Consider the following 17,838-nt stretch of genomic DNA (forward strand, 5'->3'; position numbering starts at 1 on the left):
CACTTACCCGTCCTGGTCTCCTGCTGTCATGTGCTGGCGCGCGCGGCTCCGCTCTCTAGGGCGCGCGCGCGCCAGCTCTCTGAGACTTAAAGGGCCAGTGCACCAATGATTGGTGCCTGGCCCAATTAGCTTAATTGGCTTCCACCTGCTCCCAGACTATATCTGCTCACTGCCCCTGCACTCCCTTGCCGGATCTTGTTGCCTTTTGTCAGTGAAAGCGTTTAGTGTGTCCAAAGCCTGTGTTACCTGAACCCTTGCTATCCATCTTGACTACGAACCTTGCCGCCTGCCCCCGACCTTCTGCTACGTCTGACCTTGCCTCTGCCTAGTCCTTCTGTCCCACGCCTTCTCAGCAGTCAGCGAGGTAGAGCCGTTGCTAGTGGATACGACCTGGTTGCTACTGCCGCAGCAAGACCATCCCGCTTTGCGGCGGGCTCTGGTGAACACCAGTAGCCTCTTAGAACCGGTCCACTAGCACGGTCCACGCCAATCCCTCGCTGACACAGAGGATCCACTACCTGGAAGCCGAATCGTGACAGTAGATCCGGCCATGGATCCCGCTGAGGTGCCGCTGCCAAGTCTCGCTGACCTTACCACGGTGGTCGCTCAGCAATCGCAGCAAATTGCCCAACAAGGACAGCAGCTGTCGCAGTTGACCGCCACGTTATAGCAACTTCTGCCTCTGCTACAACAGCAACCATCTCCTCCGCCAGCTCCTGCACCTCCTCCGCAGCGAGTGGCCGCTCCTAGCCTCCGCTTGTCCCTGCCGGACAAATTTGATGGGGCTCTAAACTCTGCCGTGGATTTTTGTCTCAGTGTTCCCTGCATATGGAGATGTTGTCGGACTTGTTTCCTACAGAACGGTCTAAGGTGGCGTTCGTAGTAAGCCTTCTTTCAGGAAAGGCCTTGTCTTGGGCCACACCGCTCTGGGACCGCAATGATCCTGCCACAGCCACAGTCCAGTCCTTCTTCGCTGAAGTCCGGAGTGTCATCGAGGAGCCAGCCCGAGCTTCTTCTGCCGAGACTGCCCTGTTGAACCTGGTCCAGGGTAATTCTTCAGTGGGCGAGTACCCCATCCAATTTCGTACTCTTGCTTCCGAGTTATCATGGAATAACGAGGCTCTCTGCGCGACCTTTAAAAAAGGCCTATCCAGTCGCATCAAGGATGTGCTGGCCGCACGAGAGATTCCTGCCAACCTGCAAGAACTCATCCATTTGGCTACCCGCATTGACATGCGTTTTTCTGAGCGACACCAAGAGCTCCGCCAGGAAAAAGACTTAGATCTCTGGGCACCTCTCCCACAGTATCCGTTGCAATCTACGCCTGGGCCTCCCGCCGAAGAGGCCATGCAAGTGGATCGGTCTCGCCTGACCCAGGAAGAGAGGAATCGCCGTAGGGAAGAAAATCTCTGTCTTTACTGTGCCAGTACCGAGCATTTCTTGGTGGATTGCCCTATCCGTCCTCCACGTCTGGGAAACGCACGCACGTACCCAGCTCACGTGGGTGTGGCATCTCTTGGTTCTAAGTCTGCTTCTCCACGTCTCACGGTGCCCGTGCGGATTTCTCCTTCAGCCAACTCCTCCCTCTCAGCCGTGGCCTGCTTGGACTCTGGTGCCTCTGGGAATTTTATTTTGGAGTCGTTTGTGAATAAATTCAGCATCCCGGTGACCCGTCTCGTCAAGCCGCTCTACATTTCCGCGGTCAACGGAGTCAGATTGGATTGCACCGTGCGTTACCGCACAGAACCCCTCCTGATGTCTATTGGACCCCACCACGAAAGGATTGAGTTATTCGTCCTCCCCAACTGTACCTCTGAGGTCCTCCTCGGTCTGCCATGGCTCCGGCTTCATTCTCCCACCCTTGATTGGACCACCGGGGAGATCAAGAACTGGGACTCTGCCTGCCATAGGAAGTGCCTCTCCCCCCCTCCCAGTCCCGTCAGGCAAGCCTCAGTGCCTCCTCATGGCCCCCGTCCTGGTGACACACTGCCCCGTGCCAGGCTTCGCCCTCTGCCCTCCCTCCCCATTCCCACTCCTGCTGTACTGCCTGCCGTTGAGGAAACCCCCCATCCTTTCCCGGTGTCCTCATCCCAGGGGAGGCAGTTACCGGACAAAGAAAAGGGGAGACCTAAGGGGGGGGGCTACTGTTACGCCTAGCGCTCCGGGTCCCCGCTCCTCCCCGGAGCGCTCACGGCGTCTCTCTCCCTGCAGCGCCCCGGTCGGTCCCGCTGACCGGGAGCGCTGCACTGTCATGGCCGTCGGGGATGCGATTCGCACAGCGGGACGCGCCCGCTCGCGAATCGCATCCCAGGTCACTTACCCGTCCTGGTCTCCTGCTGTCATGTGCTGGCGCGCGCGGCTCCGCTCTCTAGGGCGCGCGCGCGCCAGCTCTCTGAGACTTAAAGGGCCAGTGCACCAATGATTGGTGCCTGGCCCAATTAGCTTAATTGGCTTCCACCTGCTCCCAGACTATATCTGCTCACTGCCCCTGCACTCCCTTGCCGGATCTTGTTGCCTTGTGCCAGTGAAAGCGTTTAGTGTGTCCAAAGCCTGTGTTACCTGAACCCTTGCTATCCATCTTGACTACGAACCTTGCCGCCTGCCCCCGACCTTCTGCTACGTCTGATTTTGCCTCTGCCTAGTCCTTCTGTCCCACGCCTTCTCAGCAGTCAGCGAGGTAGAGCCGTTGCTAGTGGATACGACCTGGTTGCTACTGCCGCAGCAAGACCATCCCGCTTTGCGGCGGGCTCTGGTGAACACCAGTAGCCTCTTAGAACCGGTCCACTAGCACGGTCCACGCCAATCCCTCGCTGACACAGAGGATCCACTACCTGGAAGCCGAATCGTGACAATAGTGGCTGTATATGTGTGTATGATGGCAGTGAGTGTCTATATAGTGGCAGTGTATATGCATATAAAAGCTGTGTATGTGTATGATGGCCATGTGTGTATAAAGGGGCAGTGTGTGTATATAGAGGCAGTGTATATATCTATGATGGCTGTGTGTGTATATACAGTGGCAGTGTATGTGTATATAGTGGATGTATATGTGTGTATGATGGCCATGTGTGTATAAAGGGGCAGTGTGTGTATAGAGAGGCAGTGTATATATATTTATGATGGCTGTGTGTGTATATACGGTGGCAGTGTATGTGTATATAGTGGCTGTATATGTGTGTATGATGGCAGTGTGTGTCTATATAGTGGCAGTGTATATGTATATAGAAGCTGCGTATGTGTATGATGGCCATGTGTGTATAAAGGGGCAGTGTGTGTATATAGAGGCAGTGTATATATTTATGATGTCTGTGTGTGTATATACAGTTGCAGTGTATGTGTATATAGTGGCTGTATATGTGTGTATGATGGCAGTGTGTGTCTATATAGTGGCAGTGTATATATTTATGATGGCTGTATGTGTATATACAGTGGCAGTGTATGTGTATATTGTGGATGTATATGTGTGTATGATGGCAGTGTGTGTATATATAGTGGCAGTGTACATGCATATAGAAGCTGTGTATGTGTATGATGGCCATGTGTGTATAAAGGGGCAGTGTGTGTATACAGAGGCAGTGTATATATTTATGATGGCTGTGTGTGTATATACAGTGGCAGTGTATGTGTATATAGTGGCTGTATATGTGTGTATGATGGCAGTGTGTGTCTATATAGTGGCAGTGTATATGCATATAGAAGCTGTGTATGTGTATGATGGACATGTGTGTATAAAGGGGCAGTGTGTGTATATAGAGGCAGTGTATATATTTATGATGGATGTGTGTGTATATACAGTGGCAGTGTATGTGTATATAGTGACTGTATATGTGTGTATATAGAGGCAGTGTATATATTTTTGATGGATGTGTGTGTATTTACAGTGGCAGTGTATGTGTATATAGTGGCTGTATATGTGTGTATATAGAGGCAGTGCATATATTTATGATGGCTGTGTGTGTATATACAGTGGCAGTGTATGTGTATATAGTGGATGTATATATGTGTGTATGATGGCAGTGTGTGTCTATATAGTGGCAGTGTATATGTACCGTATTTTTCGCCGTATAAGACGCACTTTTTCTTCCCCAAAACTGGGGGGAAAAAGTCGGTGCGTCTTATACGGCGAATACACCCCTATGGCGGCGGTCCCTGCAGCCATCAACGGCCGGGACCCGCGGCTAATACAGGACATCACCGATCGCGGTGATGCCCTGTATTAACCCTTCAGACTCGGCGATCAAAGCTGACCGCCGCGTCTGAAGGGAAAGTGACACTAACCCGGCTGTTTGGTCGGGCTGTTCGGGACCGCCGCGATTTCACCGCGGCGGTCTCGAACAGCCCGACTGAATAGCCGGGTTAGTGCTTACAGGACACCGGGGGGGACCTTACCTGCCTCCTCGGTGTCTTCTCCGTTCAGGGATCCCCTGTATGGCCGGCGCTCTCCTTCCTCGTCGTCGCGTACGTGCGTCGGCGTGCGTAACGACGTGATGGCGGCGACGGAGAGCGAGGATTCCCGGCCGGCAGTAGAGACGTTCCGGAGCGACGGGGACACGGCGACAGCGATGGAGCGACATCTAGGGCAGCGGTGACGGGTCCGGAGCGGCGGGGACACGTGAGTCTTACCTCCTCCTGCAGTGGTCTTCAATCTGCGGACCTCCAGATGTTGCAAAACTACAACTCCCAGCATGCCCGGACAGCCAACGGCTGTCCGGGCATGCTGGGAGTTGTAGTTTTGCAACATCTGGAGGTCCGCAGGTTGAAGACCACTATTGGGTTCAAAATCTTTATTTTTTTAGATTTTGTCCCTAAAAATTGGGTGCGTCTTATATGCCGGTGCGTCCTATAGGACGAAAAATACGGTATATAGAAGCTGTGTATGTGTATGATGGCCATGTGTGTGTATAAAGGGGCAGTGTATATATTTATGATGGATGTGTGTGTATATACAGTGGCAGTGTATGTGTATATAGTGGCTGTATATATGTGTATGATGGCAGTGTGTGTCTATATAGTGGCAGTGTATATGCATATAGAAGCTGTGTATGTGTATGATGGCCATGTGTATTTAAAGGGGTAGTGTATGTGTATATAGAGGCAGTGTATATATTTATGATGGCTGTGTGTGTATATATAGTGGCAGTGTATGTGTATATAGTAGATGTATATATGTGTGTATGATGGCAGTGTGTGTATATATAGTGGCAGTGTATATGCATATAGAAGCTGTGTATGTGTATGATGGCCATGTGTGTATAAAGGGGCAGTGTGTGTATATAGAGGCAGTGTATATATTTATGATGGATGTGTGTGTATATACAGTGGCAGTGTGTGTATACAGTGGCTGTATATGTGTATGATGGCAGTGTGTGTCTATATAGTGGCAGTGTATATGCATATAGAAGCTGTGTATGTGTATGATGGCCATGTGTGTATAAAGGGGCAGTGTGTGTATATAGAGGCAGTGTATATATTTATGATGGCTGTGTGTGTATATATAGTGGCAGTGTATGTGTATATAGTGGATGTATATGTGTGTATGATGGCAGTGTGTGTCTATATAGTGGCAGTGTATATGTATATAGAAGCTGTGTATGTGTGTATGATGGCCATGTGTATATAAAGGGGCAGTGTATGTATATAGAGGCAGTGTATATATTTATGATGGATGTGTGTGTATATACGGTGGCAGTGTATGTGTATATAGTGGATGTCTATGTGTGTATGATGGCAGTGTGTGTCTATATAGTGGCAGTGTATATGTATATAGAAGCTGTGTATGTGTATGATGGCCATGTGTGTATAAAGGGGCAGTGTGTGTATACAGAGGCAGTGTATATATTTGTGATGGCTGTATGTGTATATTCAGTGGCAGTGTATGTGTATATAGTGGCTGGATATGTGTGTATGATGGCAGTGTGTGTCTATATAGTGGCAGTGTATATGCATATAGAAGCTGTGTATGTGTATGATGGCCATGTGTGTATAAAGGGGTAGTGTATGTGTATATAGGAGAAGTGTATATATTTATGATGGCTGTGTGTGTATATACAGTGGCAGTGTATGTGTATATAGTGGCTGTATATGTGTGTATGATGGCAGTGTGTGTCTATATAGTGGCAGTGTATGTGCATATAGAAGCTGTGTATGTGTATGATGGCCATGTGTGTATAATGTGGCAGCAGGGGTGTGGAAATTAAAAAAAAAAAAAACTACTTGTCCAAGGGACTAAAGCGGAACACAATCTACTTGTCCCTCAAGAAAATCCACTTGTCCTGGTAGATAAAATAATTTCAACCAAAATAGTATGATCCACTCCACTAGACCACCAGGGATGGTTATAAGATCCCTTTAGACACTGCTGTCAACTTTGACAGTGGTGATCTAATGGTTTAATAGCCGGCCACAGCGATCGAAGCATGCCAGGCTATTAGCAGCGAGAGAGCTGTATCTAGCTCCTTTTACACCCAAGGCACCATACATATGCACACATCATGCATACACCTGCCACTGCCCCTATATCATACATTACATACACACATCATGCATACACCTGCCACTGCCCCTATATCATACATTACATACACACATCATACTTACACCATACGCACATCATATATACACATACACTCACACCATAAATATACACCATACATATGCACACATCTTGCATACACCTGCCACTGCCCCTATATCATACATTACATACACACATCATACTTACACCATACGCACATCATATATACACATACACTCACACCATAAATATACACCATACATATGCACACATCATGCATACACCTGCCACTGCCCTTATATCATACATTACATACACACATCATACTTACACCATACGCACATCATATATGCACATACACTCACACCATAAATATACACCATACATATGCACACATCATGCATACACCTGCCACTGCCCCTATATCATACATTACATACACACATCACACATACACCATACACACATCATATATACACATACACTCACACCATAAATATACACCATACATATGCACACATCATGCATACACCTGCCACTGCCCCTATATCATACATTACATACACACATCATACTTACACCATACACACATCATATATACACATACACTCACACCATAAATATACACCATACATATGCACACATCATGCATACACCTGCCACTGCCCCTATATCATACATTACATACTTACATCACACATACACCATACACACATCATATATACACATACACTCACACCATAAATATATACCATACATATGCACACATCCGGGGGGGATTCATCATTATGTGTCTATTGTAGACACAGTTCTATCCATTTACACTTCTTGTCTATGGTACACTCTTGCTCAGAATTTACTAAGGCTGTTGCACTCCTTTGATAAATCTTGTGCAAATATAGAAACGCCCCCCCCCCCCCCCTCGCTCTACCGTTCACTCCTTCTCTACCTCACAGGAAAAGTGGACACAGGGATTTTGTTCTATTGCTTTGAGGCCAGGATTCCATTGAGATTTTTTATGCATCATAAAAAACGCCAGAAAAACTGTCCCAGCTTTTTCCTGCGCTTTGTCAGTTTTTCTTGTGTTTTTTTTATTGCATTTTTGCATGTGTGTGGAAACAAAAAAAATTTACTAAATATTTTTTTTTATCTTTTAAATTTAGATACGTGAATGCGGAGGACTATGTCAGATTTTGTGGATTGGAATGATGAACAGCGTTCTTTTTTTATGTCAATAAAAGGGTTAACGAGGGCTGTAGGGGAGTGTTTTTTTAAATAAAATGTTTTTTTCATTGTGTTGTGTTTTTATAATTGAATTTTCAGGCTTAGTAGTGGAAGCCATCTTGTAGACAGAATCCATTACTAAGCTGGGGCTTAGCGTTAGCCCCCAAAACAGCTAATGCAAACCCCCAATTATTACCCCGGTACCTACCGCCACAGGCTGTTGCTGCTTGGTTGGTATCTGGCTGATACTGAAAAAATTAGGGAACCACACACTTTTTTTATTTATAAAAAAAAACACATAGGGTTCCCCCTATTTTCAGTATCAGCCAGATACCAACCAAGCAGCAACAGCCTGACGTTACCAGGGTCCCCAGCCTAAATAACGCCAGACTGTTACCGCCTAGGCCCAGAAGCGCCATCTTTGATGCTCCGGGCCTGTTGGTACCGACTATTCCTGGCACCCCTGTGGTGGTGGGTACCGGGGTAATAATTGGGGGTTAGCGATAAGCCCTGGCTTAGTAATGGATTCTGTCTATAAGACAGCTTCCCCTACTAACCCTGAAAATTCAATTATAAAAAACACGGACACATTGAAAAAAAAATTTTATAAAAAAAAATCACTCCTCCACAGGCCTCTTTAACCATTTTATTAAAATAAATAAAAAAAAACGCTGGTCATCGTCGAAGTCCACCGAATCTGAAGTAGTCCTCCGCATTCACGTATCTGAAATGAAGAGAAAAACAAGAAATATGGGTTAGTACATTTTTTGTGCTCTCCCCTGGGAAGAGCGCACATAATGCAGCGTATTATTAAAAAGGGAGCCTCCAATTGTTGCTAAACTACAACTCCCATCATAGGGGGCTGTAGTTAAGCAACAGCTGGAGGCACACTGGTTGCAAAACACTGAGAGTTTGTTACTTAACTCAGTGTTTCCCAACCCGTACGCCTCCAGCTGTTGCCAAACTACAACTCCCAGCATGTACGGTTTGTCAGTGCATGCTGGGAGTTATAGTTTTGCAACAGCTGGAGGCACACAGGTAGGGAAACACTGAGTTAGAAAACAGACAATGTTTCCCAACCAGCGCGCCTCCAGTTGTTGCAAAACTACAACTCCCGGCATGCCCAGGCAGTCCAGACATGCTGGGAGTTGTGGTTTTGTAACATCTGGCCCTTCAAACGTTGCCTAACTACAACTCAAAGCATGCCTGGGCAGTCTGGGCATGCTTGGAGTTGAAGTTTTGCAACATCTGGAGGGCTACAGTTTGGACACCATTACTTAGCGGTCTCCCAACTGTTCTCCTCCAGTTGTTGCAAAACTACAACTCCCAGCATTCCCTTCGGCTGTCTGAGCATGCTGGGAGTTGTAGTTTTGCAACAACTGGAGGCACACTGGTTGGGAAACTCAGTGTTTCCCAACCTGTGTGCCTCCAGCTGTTGCAAAACTTCAACTTCAAGCATGCCCAGACTGCCCAGGCATGCTGGATGTTGTAGTTCGGCAACATCTGAAGGGCCAGATGTTACAGAACTACAGCTCCCAGCATGCCTGGACTGTCTGGCCATGCTGAGAGTTGTAGTTTTGCAACATCTGGAAGAGCACAGATTGGAGACCACTGCACAGTGGTGTCCAAACTGCGGCCCTCCAGATATTGCAAAGCTACAACTCACAGCCAGTGGCGGATCCAGGGGGGGGGGGGGGGGCAACGGGGCACATCCCCCCCCCCCCCCCACCCGAGATTGCTGCCCCCTAGAATGGTGGAGCCGAAGCTGTAAGCTACCGCTCCACCATTCACTAACCTTGACTGTCACACGCTGTGAGTACACAGCGTGTGAGCTGCGGGGTCGCGATCCACTGCAGGCCGGCGCGATGACGTCACATCATCGCGCCGGCGCCCGGAAATTCCGTCCCCGCGGCCAGCATACTGTAAGTACTAAGAGTATGCTCAGGGCCCAGGGGATTTGGGGGATAGAATATGTGCCACTGTTAAGGGCACTATATCGTACAGGAGGAGTGGGGAGGGGGATTTAAAAACTTAGGGGGGAATTTTTAATGTGAGGGGCTGCCCCTCACATATAATGCCCCCTGTGCTGTGCCCCACACATATAATACCCCCTGTGCTGTGCCCCTCACATATAATGCCCCCATGTGCTGTGCCCACACATATAAATTATATGTGTGGGGGGCACAGGGGATATTATATGTGAGGGGCACAGCACAGGGGGTATTATATGTATGGGGCACAGCACAGGGGGCATTATATGTATGGGGCACAGCACAGGGGGCATTATATGATATAATGCCCCCTGTGCTGTGCCCCACACATATAATTCCCCCTGTACTGTGCCCCACACATATAAAGCCCCCTGTGCTGTGCCCCACACATATAATGCCCCCTGTGCCCCACACATAATGTCCCCTTTGCTGTTCCCCTCACATATAATGCCCATGCTGTGCCCCACACATATAATGCCCCTTGTTCTGTGCCCATCACATATAATGCCCCCTGTGCTTTGCCCGCACATATAATGCCCCCTGTGCTGTGCCCCTCACATATAATGCCCCCATCATGCGCCCCTCATATATAATGCCCCCATCCTGTGCCCCTCATATATAATGCGCCATCATGCGCCCCTCACATATAATGCTCCTGTCATGTGACCCAAACATATAATGCCCCCTGTGCTGTGCCCCTCACTTATAATGCCCCCTGAGGGGACAGGACAGGGGGCATTATATGTGAGGGGCGCATGATGGGGGCATTATGTGTGAGGGGCAAAGAACGGGGGCATTATATGTGAAGGGCACAGCACGGGGCATTATATGTGAGGGGTGCATGATGGGGGCATTATACATGAGGGGTGCATGATGGGGGCATTATATGTGAGGGGCAAAGAACGGGGGAATTATATGTGAAGGGCACAGCACAGGGGGCAATATATGTTAGGGGCACAGGGCATTATTATGTGGGGGGAACAGGACGGGTCATAATTATTATATGTAGGGGCACAAGATGGGGCATTATTACTATATGCGAAGGCACAGAGTGTTCTGCATTTCAGAAGTATATTGTAGATTCTGAGGAATTTCTGGGGTGGTACGTTTTTTTATGGGCCACAAAACATTTGGGTATTTTATTCAGAGGGTGCACTGCACAGCAAGTTATATTCAGAGAGTGCAGTGTGTGGTAGTATTAAATTTAGAGGGCACAGTGTGGTAGTATTATATTCAGAGGGCACAGTGTGTGGTAGTATTATATTCAGAGAGTGCAGTGTGTGGTAGTATTACATTCAGAGAGTGCAGTGTTTGGTAGTATTAAATTTAGAGGGCACAGTGTGGTAGTATTATATTCAGAGGGCACAGTGTGGTAGTATTATATTCAGAGGGCACAGTGTGGTAGTATTATATTCAGAGGGTACAGTGTGTGCTAGTATTATATTCAGAGAGGGCAGTGTGTGGTAGTATTATATTCAGAGAGTGCAGTGTTTGGTAGTATTAAATTTAGAGGGCACAGTGTGGTAGTATTATATTCAGAGGGCACAGTGTGTGGTAGTATTATATTCAGAGGGCACAGTGTGTGGTAGTATTATATTCAGAGAGGGCAGTGTGTGGTAGTATTATATTCAGAGAGTGCAGTGTTTGGTAGTATTAAATTTAGAGGGCACAGTGTGGTAGTATTATATTCAGAGGGCACAGTGTGGTAGTATTATATTCAGAGGGCACAGTGTGTGGTAGTATTATATTCAGAGGGTACAGTGTGGTAGCATTATATTCAGAGGGTACAGTGTGTGGTAGTATTATATTCAGAGGGTACAGTGTGTGCTAGTATTATATTCAGAGAGTTCAGTGTGTGGTAGTATTATATTCAGAGAGTGCAGTGTTTGGTAGTATTAAATTTAGAGGGCACAGTGTGGTAGTATTATATTCAGAGGGCACAGTGTGGTAGTATTATATTCAGAGGGCACAGTGTGTGGTAGTATTATATTCAGAGGGTACAGTGTGTGCTAGTATTATATTCAGAGAGTTCAGTGTGTGGTAGTATTATATTCAGAGAGTGCAGTGTTTGGTAGTAATAAATTTAGAGGGCACAGTGTGGTAGTATTATATTCAGAGGGCACAGTGTGTGGTAGTATTATATTCAGAGGGCACAGTGTGTGGTAGTATTATATTCAGAGAGGGCAGTGTGTGGTAGTATTATATTCAGAGAGTGCAGTGTTTGGTAGTATTAAATTTAGAGGGCACAGTGTGGTAGTATTATATTCAGAGGGCACAGTGTGTGGTAGTATTATATTCAGAGAGTGCAGTGTGTGGTAGTATTATATTCAGAGAGTGCAGTGTTTGGTAGTATTAAATTTAGAGGGCACAGTGTGGTAGTATTATATTCAGAGGGCACAGTGTGTGGTAGTATTATATTCAGAGGGCACAGTGTGTGGTAGTATTATATTCAGAGAGTGCAGTGTGTGGTAGTATTATATTCAGAGAGTGCAGTGTTTGGTAGTATTAAATTTAGAGGGCACAGTGTGGTAGTATTAAATTCAGAGGGCACAGTGTGTGGTAGTATTATATTCAGAGAGTGCAGTGTTTGCTAGTATTAAATTTAGAGGGCACAGTGTGTGGTAGTGTTATATTCAGAGGGTGCAGTATATGATAGTATTATATTCAGAGGGTACGGTGTGTGGCGGTATTATATTCAGAGGGTACAGTGTGTTGTTTATTCTGGGGTACAGTGTGTCAGAATTATATTCAGAAGGTATGTGCCAGTATTATATTCGAAGAATACAGTGTCTGGCAGGTTTATAATAATTATTGTTTTCATATAAAGGATCAGAATCCGCTGACATAGTGAGGAACCATCTGGGCGTCAAGTTCTGCAGAGAGAAGATTTAGCTGGAACAAGTCCCGGTGGTATGTACATCTGAATTAGATAAGGAAAGACTATAGAGAAGACGTCACCTGTAATCACTGATATCATTTGTATCCTCCTGTGTGTGTCCCATCAGAGCTGTAGTCACTGAAGAAGTTCTGCAGTAATGATGGGTGAAACAACAACTCCCAGCATCCCCGTACCACTGCTTAGGTGATACTGGGAGCTGTAGTTTTAAATGGTAAAAACTTCTTTAGCACTTTCCCATTCTGTGGTAATTGGTATATTTGATAATTATTCTGACATGTGAACATGGCCTAAGAGTCTTAAACAAGGTTAGGACTGTATGATACATTTAATAATATTGTATGTTCCGTAAGCAACATCTTATTTTCTGTCCGCCAACACAAAATACTCTAATAGTGCCCCTCCCGAGACTCGACTCTGGATCCGCCCCTGCTCCCAGCATGCCCAGACAGCCAAAGGCTGTCTGGGCATGCTGGGAGTTGTAGTTTTGAAACTACTAGAAGCAGCAGTGAATATCACTTTACGGCGATCTTCACTGCTGCTTCCACTTACCTGCCGCAGCTGCCTTCTAGACGGTCCCCGGTCCATGCCGTCCCCGCCGGTCCCACAGCAGGTATGTGCTGCGGCCCCCCGCAGCTTCCGGGATCCTCTTCCCCCGCTCTACCCAACTTCTAGGTGCTGGAAGAGCGGCGGATCTGAACTTTAACCCCCCACAGTCAGCGATCACTGTGATTGGTCCACAGGGACCAACCACAATGATCGCTGACCAGGACATCCACTGATGGTCCTGGGGGGGCTTGCAGAAGTTGTCCCCCGCTGGTAACAGCGGGACTTCTGCCAGTTAACCCGTGCGATGCCGCGCATCGCCGGGTTAACTGCATGACATATATAAATGTCATGATGCGCGAACTACCTGCACATCATGACATTTATATATGTCATTCTGCAGGAACAGGTTAAATTGGGGAGCCACTGATGTAATGCAGATCGCAGCAAATTTCCAAAATGATCTGCTGCAATCTGCATTTAAATTAAAAAGCTGGTGGTACATGCAGCTACATCACGCTGCCACCGGCTTCTATATAGACTGTAATGATTCATAATCCCTGCCGGGAGAGGGGAGCTCTGATTGGAGAATAGCTATTGACCAATCAGAGCTCTCCTCTCCCGGCGGCGGGGATTATGAATTATGACAGTGTATATAGAAGTCGTGTCAGCGCAGTGAAGCCGTATGTATCGCCGGCTTTTACAGTTAATAAATGCGGATCGCAGCGGGTCTCTGGATAATGACCCGGTGCGATCTGCACCTCAGCCCCTGGACTATAACTTCCATCATGGGCAGAGTCTGTCTATGATGGGAGTTTCAGTCCTTATTGTGTGAAAATACACACTTCGGTACGTGTCCTCCGAGGTGGTGTATATTTGCGCAAAAAAAATGACACTTGCGTTCTTTTTGTGCGTCCCAAAAAAAAACCCCACAGTTTGTAAATCGATGTCTATGGGAAAAATGGCTCTACGGTACACCCGAAGGGTGACATCTGTAGAAAAAGTTCCACCAAAAAAGATGCACAAAAAGAACGCAGAAAATATAATTGCGCAAGATTTTGCGCAAGAAAATACACTTAAAATTACTCTATATAGATTGATGAATCCCCCCCATCATACATACACCTGCCACTGCCCCCTATATCATACATTACATACACACATCACACATACACCATACACACATCATATATGCACATACACTCACACCATAAATATACACCATACATATGCACACATCATACATACACCTGCTGCTGCCCACCCCACATCATACATTACATACGCACATACACCATACACACATCATATATACACATACACTCACACCATATATTTGCACACATCATACATACACCTGCCACTGCCCCCTATATCATACATTACATACAAATATCACACATACACCATACATATGCACACATCATACATACACCTGCCGCTGATACACCCCCCCCCCCCCCCCAATCATACATTACATACATATACAACCACCTGAGCCGGTGTGAGGTGAAATCCCCAGCCTGTGCAGTGCAGTGCAGTATGTCTCCTCACACATGTCCTCTCCCCTCCCCCTGCTCAGTATTTTCCCCTGTGAAAACTTGAAACCTCCCCGTTGTAAATTAGGTCCTGTATAGACAGAGCAGGGGAGGGGAGGAGCTGTGTACGTCCTCATTCTCCCCCTGTCTTTTATTATGCAGAGCTGCGCTCTCCATACTCCGGGAGGGGGGATGAGGGGGCGTGGCTTAATCATCTCCTTCAGACGTGCGACCTCGGGCTCTGCCCTCGCTCCTCCTGGCTCTAGCTTCGGCAAACTTTGAAGAGCGGAGGCGAGGAGCTCACACTGGCTGGGGGGACTCACACTGGCTGGGGGGACTCTGAGCAGCGGCCCCCGGCTACTGAAATCAGCTGAGGGCCGCCACCGCCCCCTCCATACACCCTGAGCGCCGGTGTGAGGTTCAGACTTGCATAGGCTCCTGCGCCTCACACCGGCATAAAAGAAAAATAAGGGGGAAGTCGGTCTGTCCCTGCTTGTCCAATACAGGGCTAAATATATGACAAATTCACCTGCCCAACGCCCGAAACTACATGTCCCGGGCGTCGGGCGATAGGATTTCCACATCCCTGCGCAGTGTGTGTATATTGAAGCTGTGTATGTGTGTATGATGGCCATGTGTGTATAAAGGGGCAGTGTGTGTATATAGAAGCTGTGTATGTGTTTATGATGGATGTGTGTGTATATACAGTGGCAGTGTATGTGTGTATATAGTGGCTGTAGATGTGTGTATGATGGCAGTGTGTGTCTATATAATGGCAGTGTATATGCATATACAGGTAGAAGCTGTGAATGTGTGTATGATGGCCATGTGTGTATAAAGAGGCAGTGTGTGTATATAGAAGCTGTGTATGTGTATGATGGCCATGTGTGTATAAAGGGGCAGTGTGTGTATATAGAAGCTGTGTGTGTATTTGTATGATGGCCATGTGTGTGTATAAAGGGGCAGTGTGTGTATATAGAGGCAGTGTATATATTTATTATGGCTGTATGTGTATATACAGTGGCAGTGTATGCGTATATAGGGGCTGTATATATGTGTATGATGGCAGTGTGTGTCTATATAGTGGCAATGTATATGCATATAGAAGCTGTGTATGTGTATGATGGCAGTGTGTGTCTATATAGTGGCAGTGTATATGCATATAGAAGCTGTGTATGTGTGTATGATGGCCATGTGTGTATAAAGGGGCAGTGTGTGTATATAGAGGCAGTGTATATATTTATGATGGATGTCAGTGTATATACAGTGGCAGTGTATGTGTATATAGAGGCAGTGTATATATATTCATGATGGATGTGTGTGTATATATACAGTGGCAGTGTTTGTATATAGTGGCTGTATATGTGTGTATGATGGCTGTGTGTGTATATACAGTGGCAGTGTATGTGTATATAGTGGATGTATATGTGTGTATGATGGCCATGTGTGTATAAAGGGGCAGTGTGTGTATATAGAGGCAGTGTATATATATTTATGATGGATGTGTGTGTATATACAGTGGCAGTGTATGTGTATATAGTGGTTGTATGTGTGTATGATGGCAGTGTGTGTATATGTAGTGGCAGTGTATATACATATAGAAGTTGTGTATGTGTGTATGATGGCCATGTGTGTATAAAGGGGCAGTGTGTGTATATAGAGACAGTGTATATATTTATGATGGATGTGTGTGTATATACAGTGGCAGTGTATGTGTATATAGTGGTTGTATATGTGTGTATGATGGCAGTGTGTGTATATGTAGTGGCAGTGTATATACATATAGAAGTTGTGTATGTGTGTATGATGGCCATGTGTAGGGCTGCAGCTAACGATTATTTTAATAATCGATTAGTTGTCGATTATTTTATCGATTAATTGGAAAAAATGTCAAAATGCCATAAAAAGGGGTTCAGCTGATTCTACTTGAAAAACTATGTACAATGGCCATATTAAAAGTTTCTAGCATGTGATGTGACCAAATAGCAGCAATTTTATAAAAAAAAATTTTTTTCAAGTTTAAACCGGTTGCTGTACAGGATCATTATTAATGATCCTGTACAGAAACCAGCGTAATTTGATACTGCCGCATGGGTAACTATTAAACTATAAAAAAAATGTTAATGATTCACTAATATATTAATAGTTCAGACAGTTAGCATGCGGTAGTATCAAATATTTAAAAAAAATAATTATTTAACTTTTTTTGTATTGCTATAGGAAATGGGGGAGCTCATTTTTATTGGGGGAGAAGTAAATGTAATTTTATTTCTTTTTTTTTAAACTTTTTTGTTATATAGCACTCCTATACACATGTGTATATGCAGACTGCAGAACATTGCTTTTACAGACCCCTTTAGACAGCAGCCCCCCCCTTTACACAGCAGCCCCCCCTTTAGACAGAAGACCCCCCCTTTAGATAGCAGCCCCCCCCCTTTAGACAGCAGGACATTCTAGCTGAATGAAAAATCAATTTTTGTGCGAAAAGTATCACCACATGTTTAAAGAGCTTTGTGCCGCAGTTTACACTGTTCACGTCAGTTTTGTAAAAGTGGGCGTGTCCGCGTATATTTTCTGCTTTACATGATATTTATACGTGGGGTGAGAGTCCAGTTTGCATCAAAAATTTCACACCAGCTTTTTGATAGTGTAGAAATCACAGAAATGGTTGCAGTTTTATTGTTTAGTGGTTTTTTTTTTTTTAAGACAGCAGGGACCCCCCTTTAGACAGCACCCCCCCCCTTTAGACAGCAGGGCCCTCCTTTAGACCGCAGGCCCCCCCTTTAGAGAATAGGCCCCCCCTTTAGACCGCAGCCCCCACCCTTGTAGACAGCTCACCTGCAGCTGTCCTCTGTCAGGGCTGCCGCTCCGCTGCACAGTTCTCCCGTCCGCATCACGTTGTGCTATGGAGGACCATGTGACACACACGTCACTCCGTAACGTTACGTCGGGCGCAGGGGAGGAGGAGGAGTGACATGTATGTCACATGGTCCTCCATAGGACAACGTGATGCGGACGAGAGAACGGGGCAGCGGAGCGGCAGTACGCGACAGAGTACAGCTGTAGGTGAGCTGTATACAAGGGTGGGGGCTGCGGTCTAAAGGGGGCCCTGCTGCCGCAGCCCGACAT

The 17,838-nt window shown here is 46.4% G+C and overlaps 1 long non-coding RNA gene across 1 annotated transcript in view; it reads left to right on the forward strand.

Moving 5' to 3' along the window:
* Nucleotides 1-12,631, forward strand: part of LOC130273207 (uncharacterized) — a 77,546-nt gene extending 64,915 nt beyond the window's left edge. The window contains exon 3 of the long non-coding RNA XR_008843913.1: nucleotides 12,557-12,631. This is a non-coding gene — a long non-coding RNA (uncharacterized LOC130273207). The remainder of the gene's footprint in view (nucleotides 1-12,556) is intronic.
* The last annotated feature ends 5,207 nt before the right edge of the window (nucleotides 12,632-17,838 follow it).

This window comes from Hyla sarda, chromosome 5 (assembly GCF_029499605.1).
Source record: "Hyla sarda isolate aHylSar1 chromosome 5, aHylSar1.hap1, whole genome shotgun sequence".
In the NCBI taxonomy this organism is placed as follows: Eukaryota; Metazoa; Chordata; class Amphibia; order Anura; family Hylidae; genus Hyla; species Hyla sarda.